Genomic DNA, 14,230 nt, shown 5'->3' with positions numbered 1-14,230 from the left:
GCGTGTATGCAGCGGAGGGCCGTGTGGGAGCAGGGAGCCGTCAAGGAGAAGCGTCCCGCTGCGTGCGAGCCCGCTAGAGGCCGACGGCGGGGGCCGGTCCCGGGGCTGAGAGGCTGGGAGGGGCCGGACGGCCATTTCACTGCCGCCTCCATCACACCCGCGGCCGCGGGCCCCAACGAGGCCGCCGTTGCCAGGGTGACCGGCCCGTGGCGCCCCCGCCCCCCCCCCCGCCGCGCGCCGAGCCCCGCCCCCCTGCCCGCCCCCGGCCAATCGGAGGGGCGGTGGCGGCGGAGCTGGGTTCCCTTTGTTCAGCCATTTCAGGGGCCGGAGCGGGCTAGCGCTCGGGCGTGGAGCTGTGGAGGGAGAGGAAGGGCCGCTCCCTCGCCACTCCCCTGCCGCCGGGCTCTGGGATGGTGTGGGTAGGTGTGCGGGCTGCGAGGGCGGGCTGGGTCGTCCCATCTCCGGCAGCCGCGGCCTGCCCGCTAGCGGAGGGCCGGGCCGGCAGTCGCCACCACCGGGTCGCCCCGCGGGCCCGGCCGGTGTCAGGGGGTTCCGCGCCGCCGCGAGGCGGGGAGCTGTGGGGGCCCGACCGTGGGCTGCTCCTTCCCCTCCCGCCATCGGTTCTGCCGCCTCGTGCCTGTGGATGGATGGCGAGCGGGAGGGACGGGGGGCGGTGGCGGCCTGAGGGGCGGCGGGGGCCTAAGGGCCCGCGGCCTAAGGGCCGGGCACACACACCTGCTCCACCCTCCCGGTGCTACGGCTAGTGCTGTCTCCGCAGCCGGGCCGCAAGCTCCGGCATTTCAGCGAGCCGGAAAGTGAAACTCGCCTCGGGGTGTAGGAACGTGGCCGTATTGCCTGCCATGTTTTCTGCAGTTCGTGGGGTCCCTGCTGTACAGATCTGGCTAGGTGGGATTTTAGGGTTTTTTGCCTACAATTGGGAAGAATAGTTTCTATGTGATCAGAATTACTTTAGAATGCATTTCTTCAGAATCTAGCTAGCTTATACTTAAAGCAGTATAATATAAAAGGGTAATTATGATCCTGTAAAAACAGGGTTAAAAAAGGCAGTTTATTGTCTGTCTTAAAGGAGGAAGGCCCTGGTTAGAATTAATTTTGACTAAGGACCATGTATACCATTGGATACAGGCAGTGACACACATCTCAGTGACTTCAGAAATTGATGCAGATGTAAGCACAGCTGCTAAATTGAGCGAAGTGTGCCTTGTGACAGGAAGGTGAAAACATTAATGATGGTTTTATGAATGTAGGCTTTTATTGAATTATCTGACATACTCTTCTATTGTATTTATTTAGAATCTGGTTTAGGAGTCCTTGTGTGTGGATATTCAAGAGAACATAGATATGTGTGCTTAATTTTAGGTTCATGGTGGCAACCCCAGGGATGGAGCTACCTTATAATCAGGTGATAGGTATGCAGAGCTGTCCAGCAGACTGGCAGAGCTGCAGTAGAGTATAATTCAATCAAGTTTCCTTTCTGTTCCTGCTTCAGGCACACTAAGATGCTATGGCTACAAAGGAGGGTGGCAGAAGGCCAAGTATAATCCTCCTTCATCGAAGCTGATATTCAGAATCTGTACAGATTGAAGATCAGGGCTGAAATCAAGACTGAGATTTTTTCTTTGGAATGTCTTATTGGTAGAGGTGGCCTTTTGTAGACTCAGTGTTATCACTGGCTTAAAAAAATATGTACCACAGGTTTGTGAAATTGGTATGCACTGATTAATGCCTTGTTGTCAATGAAGTTGTGCCAGTGACATGCAACAGGGGTAGGATTTTTTCTTTGCTTTATTTATGAAAGGGTAGGACTGGTTTTCCATTATTTTCATGCCTTAATTATGTTGCAACTTTGATCAGTTTTGACCACAGAAATTAATTTTACCAGTTAATTGAGTTCTAGATTCTATGAACATTTAAATACGTGTTACAGTAGTATGTTTTGATCACCAGTTCCACTTCTTTCCACTGTTTTATAGTATTGATTTGGATAGTTTGGGTAGGTTTTCTACATATATTGATAGATTTCAGATATATATATAATAAAATATTATTTATTATATGTTTTATACATGCATGAATATATTATATATTTATATACCTTGTATATAAAGATATTCATATAGGTGTCAATTCCTGCTGAATTTTTTTTTAAATCTCTCATTGATAGATATATACTTGTGTAGGGCCAGTGTTGTTGGGTTTATGTATGTGATCTATCATGTACATGAGAAAACAGTGTACATAATCTCCTTATGCATGTACACATGGATGCCATGGGATATGGCATCTTTTAATGATATATTATGAAATAAACTTCTAAATGTCACTTTTAGCCTCTAGGATGTTTTCCTTTCCAAACCAGACTCCAGAGTGAAATTTAAACAATTAAAAAAAATTCCCTGTTAATTTTCTGTATACTGAATGCTTTTGAAATTTTGCATTTGTATATATGTTTGTATTTGTGAGTCAAATCTGAAATAAGGCATAAAATAAAATTGATATTTAAAGACCTTGAGTATAGAATAGAAAGTTATTCTTAAATTATTCTTCCATTAAATAATTTAATTTTGTAGAGCATTTTCTACAAGCCATTTTGAGATACCCTTAAACATTCAAAATGTGCTGCTTATGATGAGCCTGCCATTAAGTGCATTAATTTAAATAATAGATCACTGCTAACTATAAATCAGAGGGGAAGACAAGACAATGTTTTTGGCAGAGAATAGAAAATAGATAGTAGGTGAGTAGATACAAAGATGCAAGAAAACTGTTACTATATTAGAACCGAAAAAGGACGCACTTGCAGAAATGATGGTGAGATAGCACAGACCAGGGGTTTCCAAATCTAGTTAGTGGTTATATGATCATCATCACTAACTTCTGGCATCCAGGGTCACATGCTTATCTGACCCTGCGAAACCAGCGCTTCATCTCTATGGCGCTTCTCACAGCTTTCCTACTGCGTGTTCTGGCCTTTCAAGCTAGGATTGCGGTCCCATGCTCACACTTAACCTTCCCTGTCCGTTCATGCAAGCACAGAAGTTTAATTTCAGACTTCAGCCACATTGTTTCTCCTGCACACACCCAAATCATGAACCTTCACTTCCAGCAAAGACAAAGGCTTCCCCTGTGTGCACGCTATCTCCCTAATCCTGTTCTTCATACTTCACCATGTCTTGGTCTTCTTCCTGTACCTTGAACCAGAAGTGCAGGTCTGCCTGGGGGCAGCAGAGGTGTTCATTGTTGAATTCATGTGGTAGCTGCAGTAGTTCGTAACTGTGTACACAGGTTTTACAGGACCTGGGAGGCAGTTACTGTGCTGCCTGTATAAGAGCAGTGAAAGCCAGAAGCTGTGGCTCACTTCAACATGGAACATATCATAGAAGCAGACATGAGTGGCATGTTCACTACAGTTTGGCCACCTCTTTTATAGAGAAACAAGGGAAGTCGGTAGCAGGCGAGTGTGGAGAGGCAAGAGTCTTAACTCTCATCAAAGACTAAAAAGCACTGGTCTGCTTTTTATACTAAATAAGCTAAATCAATGCAAAAGTCCAAATAGATACCTGTATTTCAGTCTGGTTTACATCAGTTGAGCTTGAGTCAGTTCCTCAGGGGAAAAAAAAAAGCGTAAGCCAACCATAAATTAAAAGAAATTGTTTTGCACAGTATTTTCCAAGTTGATGTATAGGCAAGTTTAAATTAAATTGGTCTAACTTTCTTGTGCGGGCAAGCCCTGAGCTACATGGCTGGAAATCAGGAGTGACTTCACTGCACTCCATTAGGTGTAATGTAAGTAAGTGGTACTGGCATAAGAGGTGAAAGCTTCAGTTGTTGAATGTGACCCATAAGAAGTAGTTAAACAAGATGAGGTCTGAGTGGAGCTTTTGAACAAATGGGAACCAATTGCATTAACAAGAACACAAGAGTCATGTAATTACATTCTTCGCTTGTGTGTGAGAAACCAGTCAGCACTAGGTGGAAAGCACTGGAGTCTGAAGCAGAGATGCTTTTGGAGCCCCTTGGAAAAGGAATTAAAGTAGGCCAACTGATGAGAGGAAGTAGTTGGTTTAAAAAAGCTTAAAAAGGTATGGTTGTTTCATGATTCTCTCTAACAAAGAAGTGTATACACTAGTGCCAGTATGTGTGTTTGTGTAACAAATCTTCGGGTATCTGCTTACCTTAAAATCTTTTAAAGAGAGGAAACTGCCTCAAGTTGCGCCAGGGGAGGCTTAGATTGGATATTAGGAAAAATCTCTTCACTGAAAGGGTTGTCAAGCATTGGAACAGTCTGCCCAGGGAGGGGGTGGAGTCACCATCCCTGGAGGTATTTAAAAGCCCTGTAGATGTGGTGCTTAGGGGCATGGTTTAGTGGTGGACTTGGCAGTGCCAGGTTAATGGTTGGACTTGATGATCTTAAAGGTCCTTTCCAACCAAAACAGTTCTATGATTCCATGTAAAAATCCAGTTGGTCATTTGATCACATGACCAAATGACTTCAGACACCTTCCTTTCCAAAACCCCTCTCTTCCCTGTAGAAGACTTTTTATAGTCTTCTTCTGTTTCTCCACTAAAAACTGGGCAACACACTATAATTTCACACAATTCTTTGCTTCTGGAGAATACCTGTTCTCCCAGAAGAGGACCCTATTAGTTCTCTGAGCCAATGAGTACTTGTAATATATTTTACAATTTATGATGCTAATATGTCTTTCAGTTTAGCAAGGAAGTATATTTTAATTTAGGCACTGTCCATTCTAGTGATTCTTTTAATTTCTCAGTGTTTGCATGGAATCAAAATAGCAAACTAAATAAAGGACAATTGGCAGTATTCACAGCTTCCCTCATTTGCAGTGTGCATTTCAAGGTATGCTTTGTTTTGTTTGCTACTTCCACTTGCAGTCTTTTGAACTGTGGGTTGGAAAAGATGATACTGATAAGGGAATTCTATGAGAAAGAGGTTAATCTTGCGTGTAACCACCACAGAATTTAGTCTTTTTTTCCTTTTATTAGTTGTTGTACAATGTGTTGAAAGATGAGATAGGTTTCTTTTAGATAAGAAAAAAAAATAATAGAATATATGAAGCTGCATGCTTTAATGTTTTCCCTTTTTAGAATATGGATTTTTATATAGGCACATAATATTGAGAATCAGCAGACATTGAGATTACTGCCCTTGCTTTGTTTCTTTTAAGCTTGGTAACAGGGCTAATGGATCATGGTGAGGCTTTGATAACCTCAGCTCCACTGGAGGGGGACTCTCCCTTTTTTTCTTGAAGCTTTGGAGAAAGAGTATACCCTTAAAAACAAATAACTGTTCTAAATTATCTGAGGTCATACAAGTTGGGCTTATACTATGAAAGAAATTTTAAAAGTTGGCCTGTGAGTTATTGGTAATCTGAGTTGCTGTTTTCACAAATAGAAACATCACAGAATCACAGAATCACAGAATCACAGAATGTTAGGGATTGGAAGGGACCTCGAAAGATCATCTAGTCCAATCCCCCTGCCGGGGCAGGATTGCCTAGACCATATCACACAGGAACGCGTCCTATGACTATGAAAGAAATTTTAAAAGTTGGCCTGTGAGTTATTGGTAATCTGAGTTGCTGTTTTCACAAATAGAAACATCACAGAATCACAGAATCACAGAATCACAGAATGTTAGGGATTGGAAGGGACCTCGAAAGATCATCTAGTCCAATCCCCCTGCCGGGGCAGGATTGCCTAGACCATATCACACAGGAACGCGTCCAGGCGGGTTTTGAATGTCTCCAGAGAAGGAGACTCCACAACCTCTCTGGGCAGCCTGTTCCAGTGTTCAGTCACCCTTACAGTAAAGAAGTTTTTCCTCAAATTTAAGTGGAACCTCCTGTGCTCCAGCTTGCACCCATTGCCCCTTGTCCTGTCAAGGGATGTCACTGAGAAGAGCCTGGCTCCATCCTCTTGACACTTGCCCTTTACATATTTATAAACATTAATGAGGTCACCCCTCAGTCTCCTCTTCTCTAAGCTAAAGAGACCCAGCTCCCTCAGCCTCTCCTCATAAGGGAGATGTTCCACTCCCTTAATCATCTTCGTGGCTCTGCGCTGGACTCTCTCTAGCAGTTCCCTGTCCTTCTTGAACTGAGGGGCCCAGAACTGGACACAATACTCCAGATGCGGCCTCACCAGGGCAGAGTAGAGGGGGAGGAGAACCTCTCTCGATCTGCTGACCACACCCCTTCTAATACACCCCAGGATGCCATTGGCCTTCTTGGCCACAAGGGCACACTGCTGGCTCATAGTCATCCTGTTGTCCACTAGGACCCCCAGGTCCCTTTCTCCTACGCTGGTCTCCAACAGCTCTGTCCCCAACTTGTACTGGTACATGGGGTTGTTCTTGCCCAGATGCAGGACTCTACACTTGCCCTTGTTATATTTCATTAAATTTCTCCCCGCCCAACTCTCCAGCCTGTCCAGGTCTCTCTGAATGGCTGCGCAGCCTTCCGGCATCTCAGCCACTCCTCCCAGTTTTGTGTCATCAGCGAACTTGCTGACAGCACACTCTAATCCCTCATCCAAGTCATTAATGAATATATTGAATAGAACTGGTCCCAGAACCGACCCTTGCGGAACTCCGCTAGACACAGACCTCCAACTGGACTCTGTCCCGCTGACCACTACTCTCTGGCTTCTTTCCTTCAGCCAGTTTACAATCCACCTCACTACCCGATCATCCAGACCACACTTCCCCAGTTTAGCTGCGAGGATGCTGTGGGAGACTGTGTCAAACGCTTTACTGAAATCGAGATAGACCACATCCACAGCTTTACCATCATCTATCCACCGGGTAACATCCTCATAAAAGGCTATCAAGTTGGTTGAGCAAGACTTCCCCTTGGTGAAGCCATGCTGAGTGCCCCTAATGATCCCCCTATCCTTGATGTGCCTAGAGACAGCACCAAGGACAAGTTGCTCCATCACCTTTCCGGGGATGGAGGTGAGGCTGACCGGTCTATAGTTACCCGGGTCCTCCTTCTTGCCCTTTTTGAAGACTGGAGTGACATTCGCTTTCCTCCAGTCCTCAGGCACCTCTCCCGTTGCCCACGACTTAGCAAAGATGATGGAGAGTGGCCTAGCAATGACTTCCGCCAGCTCCCTCAGCACTCGTGGGTGCATCCCATCAGGGCCCATGGATTTATGGATGTCCAGGTTGCTTAATTGGTCCCTGACCCAGCCCTCATCTACCAAGACAGATTCCTCCTCTATCCTGACTTCTTCTGAGGCCGCAGGGGTCCAGGGCTCCTCAGGACAGCCTCCAACAGTATAGACAGAGGCAAAGAAGGCATTCAGTAACTCCGCCTTCTTTTTATCCTCTGTCTCCAGGACCCCCACCTCATTCATCAGTGGGCCTACATTGCCTCTAGTGTGGGTTTTAGCTGCAATGTATTTGAAGAAGCCCTTTCTGTTGTCCTTGACCTCTCTTGCCAGGTTTAATTCCAAGGAGGCCTTAGCTTTCCTAGTTGCCTCCCTACATCCTCTGACAACAGACTTATATTCCTCCCAAGTGGCCAGCCCCTCCTTCCACGATCTGTACACCTTCTTCTTCCACTTGAGTTTGCCCAGCAGTTCCCTGTTCAACCATGCAGGTCTCTTGGTCCCCTTCCTTGACTTCCTACCTACTGGGATGCTCTGATCTTGAGCTCGGAAGAAGCAGTCCTTGAACGCTAACCAACTATCTTGGGCCCCCTTACCTTCTAGTATCCTGTCCCATGGGATTTCCCCTAGCAATTGCTTGAAAAGGCCAAAGTTGGCCCTCCTGAAGTTCAGGGTTGTGATTCTGCTAGCTATTCTGTTCCTGCCACATGAGATCCTGAACTCTACCATCTCATGGTCACTACAACCAAGGCTGCCCTCAACCTTCACCTCTTCAACCAGACCCTCCTTGTTAGTGAGGATAAGATCCAGCAGCGCTCCTCTCCTAGTTGGCTCATCCACCATTTGCATCAGAAAGTTATCATCAATGCACTGGAGGAACCTCCTGGACTGAGGATGGCTGGCTGAGTAGGCCTCCCAGCAAATATCAGGGTAGTTGAAATCCCCCACAACAACCAGGCCCTGTAATTGCGAGACTGCTCTCAGCTGCCTGTAGAAGGCCTCATCACCCTCCTCATCCTGATCCGGTGGCCTGTAATAGACACCCACAACAGTATCACCCCTGCCAGCCTGCCCCTTAATTCGCACCCACAAACTCTCAACTCGCTCCTGATCCGCCTCTGGACAGAACTCAATACATTCTAGCTGCTCACTCACATAAAGAGCAACTCCACCACCTCTCCTTAGCGGCCTGTCTTTCCTGAACAGGACATAGCCATCCATGACCACATTCCAGTCATGCGAGGCGTCCCACCATGTCTCTGTAATTGCCACTAGATCATAGCCCCCCGACCGAACACGGATTTCTAACTCCTCCTGCTTATTCCCCATGCTGCGTGCATTGGTGTACAGGCATTTCAGGGAGCGAGCTGGGCACAGCGGTTTCATCCCAGATTCACCCCCTGACTTCACCCCAGGGGGATGGGGGGCCTCCTGGTCTACCTCAACACTAGAGCATTGCCCCAGTGGTGCAAGCCCAGCTACCACCCCATCCCCCTTCGAATCTAGTTTAAAGCTCTCCGAATGAGCCCTGCTAATTCCTGTCCCAGAACCCTTTTGCCCCTACGACATAAACCTTTCCCATGTACCACTGTCACGCCTGTTGCCTTATAAAACCAGCCATTATCAAAGAACCCAAAGCCCTGCCTGTAGCACCAGTCTCGTAGCCAGGCGTTAATAGCGAGAATCCTACTGTTCCATCCCACATCATCACCTGAAAATGGAAGGAGGGAGGAGAAAACAACTTGCGCCCCAGACTCTTTCACCAACCGTCCTAGGGCCTTGTAGTCTTTCTTCATCCCCCTCAGACTACGGGATGCAGCTTCTTCCCCACCTGTCTGGAAGATCAGCAGGGGGTAGTAGTCTGTGGCCTTCACCAGGTTGGGGAGTTGCCTGGTGATATCCCTGATTCGGGCTCCAGGCAGGCTGCAGACCTCCCTGTGATGGGGGTCAGCTCTGCATATTGGGCCCTCAGATCCCTTTAGAAAGGAGTCTCCAACCACTAAAACTCTTCTCTTCTTCCTTGTGGAGGAGGTAGCTATACGCCCGTCAGGTTTTTCTGACTGTGGTGGGACCTCTGATATAGGTTGCCTCTCCACCACATCCCCAATGGACGGGCTGTATTCCACTAGGGCTTCATATCTATTGCTCAGAGGCACCTGTGGAGGCAAGGTAGGCAAGGAGGGCACTCGCCTTTTGCCACAGCCATAGACTTGCCTCCACTCACTCCTCTCCTCTAGGTTATCATTTTCCACCTGAGAGGGGCAGAGTACAGGGGTCCCTCGATCCTGGGAGCTCTCCGGCAGGTGCTCCCATTTTTGTTGCAGGGAGGGCAGAGCCTGGCTCCACCAGTCTATCTCCATTTCAGCCTCCCGAATGCTCCTAAGCCTTTCTACTTCGGCTTGAAGCCTTTCAACCTGGCTTTGCAGCTGTGCCGCTCGGCCAAGCAGATCATCTACCTGCTCACAGCGCACACAGCCCCCTGACACCACAGAGACGCTGTAGCATTCCCTGCAGCCTGCGACCTGCACCATCGCCTCCTTCCGTGGGAGCTCTGTCTGGGTTCCCACATCCATTTTGGTCTTCTTCCACCGGGTGGAGACCATTGTTCTTTCACTGAGCTGGGAAATACCTGTTGGTGCCACCCCTGGTTCACAGCTCCTTGGCACCTTCCTCACCTTGTGCACTGGGAGGGAGTCAGTGCCCTCCCCAACGAGCTGCAAACGACTGCAGCCTCTCCTGCCCTGGAGGAGCCTCTCCTGCCCTGGGACACACCCAGTCACTGCCGACTCACACAGGCACTGCTGAGTCTCTCCCTTCTGGGCAGGGACTAGTCCCTGCCCTCCAGGGGGCTCTTTATCAACAATAACAGGGGGTGGAACGTTTAAATCGCCCGCGGTGCCTCCGGCTACGCCCCCTCCTCTCCTGATTCGTTGCCGGGAACCTCCGGGTCCGGGTCCGGGGTCAGAGGGAAGCAGCTCGGGGCTGATGCTCGAGGGGGGCTCAGGGGGGGCCCAGAGCACGAAAAACCGCCCGGTTAAGCCCGATGTCGCCCTCGCCCCCGCACTAACCTTAAGTCGCTGCCGCCGCTTTCGCTGCTGCCGCCGCTTTTCGCTGCTGCCGCCGCTGTCAGCTCATGATACTTAGAAACATGATACTTAGAAATATTTGGTTCTAATGTAAAATTCTACATGGGAGAAAAATAATAGAAAATAACATTTCTGTTTTTCATTGAGTTTTGTTGATGCTCTTGTTTTCTCAGAGGTAATAGAAGAAATCGTAAGGAAGTGTTAGAATTGAGACATCTGGTGATAAAGTGATAAATAAGAACGTGAGGTCATAATTTCAAAAGTTATCCAATCTAGGAGAATTTGATATCTGTGAAAAAACATTACATCTGTCAGAAGGAACTCCAGAAAATGTGCTATAGTGTGTGCTTTTGAGCACTGCAAATCCCTTGTAGCATCTTCTGTGGAGCTTACAAGAGATACCACAAGTTCAGAGGAAATTCAACAAAGTGGTCACGTATAGTGTAATGTTTTCATTGCAATTTAATCCTTGGGTCCTCCAGAAGATAATGTCAGTTTAAGATAATAAAATTCATTACACTGTTGTGATAGTATTGTACAGATAAATTACTTCAGCCTTGCATCTAGGAAGACTTGAAAGAAGGCAAGCAAGTGTATCTTTTTACTTGAGTGAAGTTTAGCTGTCCTGTCTACACTTTCAGTAAGTGTATATTAGAGAAAACTATTTATTATACAGATGTCCTTTAAGATTATGCTAATTTAGCCATAAGTGTGTTTGGGATTGAACTCTTTTTTCCTCAGTGAGACTTTTAAATTCAATTTTGAAAACTGAAAAAATATTTAAATCTGGTGTTGGTCTTATCCATGCTGAGCAACTTTAGCACTATTGGTATTGGTATGCTGTGATGGTAAGACCAAGTTTTACAAATGTATTTTTTTAATTGTATGTAAGACACCATTTTAAAGCTAGTACATTGTAAAAAAATTTTGTTATTGAAAATAATTTGAAAGAAATTTTAAAAAAAAACAAAACAAAAAAACTAGAAGAAAAGATTAGCTGCCATGTCATGCAGAAAGTAGCCCAAATCTTTTTGCAATTGAATATAATATTTTGTAGTTAGTGAGTTACAGTAGTGCCCAGGAGCTCCACATATGAATTAAGGCTCTAACATGTTATGCAAGTGTAACAAAACAATGTGTTTTCTGCATATGGCTTACAACTGAGTTACAAAATAAGAGATGAATGTTCTACAACAGGCAGATACAGGGAGAATGAGAACTGTGAGAGAGACTTAAGACATCTGTAAACACTGCACCAAAGGAGGATTTCCACATAAAATTTGGGAAAGGGCAGAGAGTATCTTGTAACGCCTTTTGCGTTTGTTTTTTTTTTTAACAGCAGCATAGGAGAAAGCGTGCTGCAGGTCAATAACTGGAGCCTCGAGGTAAAGACCATAAAATCACTAGCAGGAAAAAAAGCACAGATTCTGCATCATGGTAATATATAAGAACTGATACATAGGACTGAGACATTAATTTGTTCTCTTGTCTATATACAGATTAACCTGTGACTGTGGTTTCAACTCTTCATAGTCTTACGTTTCATGTAGTGATTACATTATTATTTTAAGACAAAGAAGATACGTAGAATGCTAGCAAATCTATTTAGTGGAGTTGGTGAAGCTATTTGCAACAGGTTTTTATTAAAAAATTATTAAAATGGCCCTAGAGTTATTAAATGACCTGTGCATTTAAGGTAAATTGCATTATTTTAAATTACAATTTCTCCACTAAATAAGTTTCCTTTACCTTTGGGCAAGGGAAAAAGAAAACCAAACCTTTAAAAACATTGAAATATTTGCTTTGTATTGGTTATGTTATTAGTAGCATTTTAAGGGAATTACTTTACATATGTAACTATTTAGACTAACTAATCACAGCAGCTAATCTCTGATTCAAATAGCATTCTGATACCCTTCACAAACCAACATTAAAGTATTTAAACACCTGAAATATTGAAAAACTTATAACTCAAGTAAGAATGACAATGAAATTCCTCATCAAATTACGTTTTTACATGTTCAGATTCCTTAAGTCTATCTAGCTTTTCTAACCTGAATGTGCAATGTACTTTTAATTTAGTTTTTGATTTCTGATTTTTCTTCTTTTGGCATGAAATGCGGCATTTGAACTAGAAAGAGGTAAAATAATTACTAAGAGGACTGGTAGCACTTTTAATGTTTTTTTGGCATTTTTGGCTAAGGCTGCATTAACTCCCCAAGGAATTTTACCTGATCATTCATCTACACAACAACAATCTCTCTCTGTAGAAACAGTAATGTAGTTACTTTAGCGCATAAGCTTTAGCTTAGTCTGAATTCATTAGGATATGGCACTTGCTTGCCATTTCCTTTACACTGGTCCAACATTGCTTCAAAGCTGGTCTTACAGATGGAGTTGTGAGAATGCTTTTTCAAAAAACAAGGGTACAAATGAGAGAATACAGTAAGAACTATACCATTATACATTACTTTTTTAATTACTTCCTGTGTTTGTGCCTTTTTTTCACCAGACAGTGTAAGTCCACCTGTCTACCTGGAATTATTCAGTCATCTCTTAACACCTGTTGCTGGAAAGGGCCATGAAGATCTGTGTAGAAGAACTATACAGGCATTCTTCTGTGATGTCTGCTGGCTTCAAGCTGTAGCGACTTGAATATCTTGCTTAATTGGAAGTCCAAGACTTCTCTTAAATCTCATCTTCAGATGTCATATCCAAGAGCATTTAGAATATGACTGAATATGCTTAAACTGATAAAGCTGAAGCATTCTTCTGTTGAAACATCCATTTGTATTAGATATTCAGTGTGCGTCTATTAATTGAAATCATCTCCACTGCTAAAATTATGCTGTTTTCCTTACCAGATTATCCAGTGAGTTTTATTATTCTGGTCAGATGAAAACTGGAATTTTTCTGAAGAAGTTTTTAATACTGTTTTAATTTCTAAAGATATTTCTCAATTCTCTTATATTTGTTTCACATAATTCCTGCTGAGTTAATGTTGAAGCACTTGGATCGTACTGGTTTTTATATTAAGCAATAATAAATTCAACTCATATTCTTATTTGCTATCTAAAAATACTGATATTCAGAGGAGGCAAAAACATTGTTTTTAATGTGTCTGCAAATTCTACTGTGTATGTATATATAGGAAAAATTTGGGGGTGTCAGGGGGGTGTCTGTACTTCCACCTTTACCTTTCATTCTTTTTTACCCTTTTCTTCATCTGAGGCTTGAAGGACAAGGAATGTCTGCAGTCATTCTTTAGCAGTCTCAGTAAGATCAAGTAAGTCCTAGCTGCATATTTACCCTAAGGGTTTTGCTTCTTTGGTTAAGGTGGTTAGGGCATCATTCCTTTTGTTGGTGTGTGATTGGAGCAGTTAATTCCCAGCACTGATGATCACATGCACAGCTTTGTCTCTTTTGGAGGCATCTCCATTCCAGATCAGTAATTATCTGATTACATCAGGAGGATGTAATTTCAGAATATTTATCTGGTGCTAGAGATTAGAGAAGGCCAAACAACTGTACTCAGGCTCACAGGATAAAAGATTGAAGTCCAGTTTCTGTCTGAAGCTTTTTAAGCCTTCTTCCATTTGTGTCGCTACCAATTCGTATGACTCCCATTAGTCCCTATGCAGGACAGATGCCATCTCGCTGGAGTCACGCAGGGACTAATACAAACCCAAATGCTGTCACTTCCTTGAGGTAACATCATCTTAAGGACCTTAGATAAGCCAGTTACTGCAGTAAGGAAATTCATCAGCCACCCAGGGAACAATACACTAGCCTTCTGTTACAATGACCGGTGATGATGGTTTAGCCTACGGTATTGCTATCAGTATTGCAGGTTATCACCAAAGCACCAGTGTTAACACCAATGAGAGATCTGGTGGTGGTTGTGTCACTGACAGTTGCATGTCTTAATGCATGTTCTGTGTGTGACTGTTTTAATACACATGGAGTATTCAGAAAAAAAACATGAGAAA

At 44.5% G+C, this 14,230-nt stretch overlaps 1 protein-coding gene across 2 annotated transcripts in view; it reads left to right on the top strand.

The window, feature by feature from the left end:
* The first annotated feature begins 331 nt into the window (after positions 1–331).
* The window catches only part of TNPO1 (transportin 1), an 80,624-nt gene continuing 66,725 nt past the window's right edge, over positions 332–14,230 (top strand). For both annotated transcript variants that reach the window (XM_068422702.1, XM_068422705.1), the window contains exon 1: positions 332–419. The gene's annotated coding sequence lies outside the window, so the exon portion shown is untranslated. The remainder of the gene's footprint in view (positions 420–14,230) is intronic.

The sequence above is a fragment of the Nyctibius grandis genome, chromosome Z (genome assembly GCF_013368605.1).
Source record: "Nyctibius grandis isolate bNycGra1 chromosome Z, bNycGra1.pri, whole genome shotgun sequence".
Lineage (NCBI taxonomy): Eukaryota > Metazoa > Chordata > Aves > Nyctibiiformes > Nyctibiidae > Nyctibius > Nyctibius grandis.
This window is presented reverse-complemented; position numbering and strand designations above follow the sequence as displayed.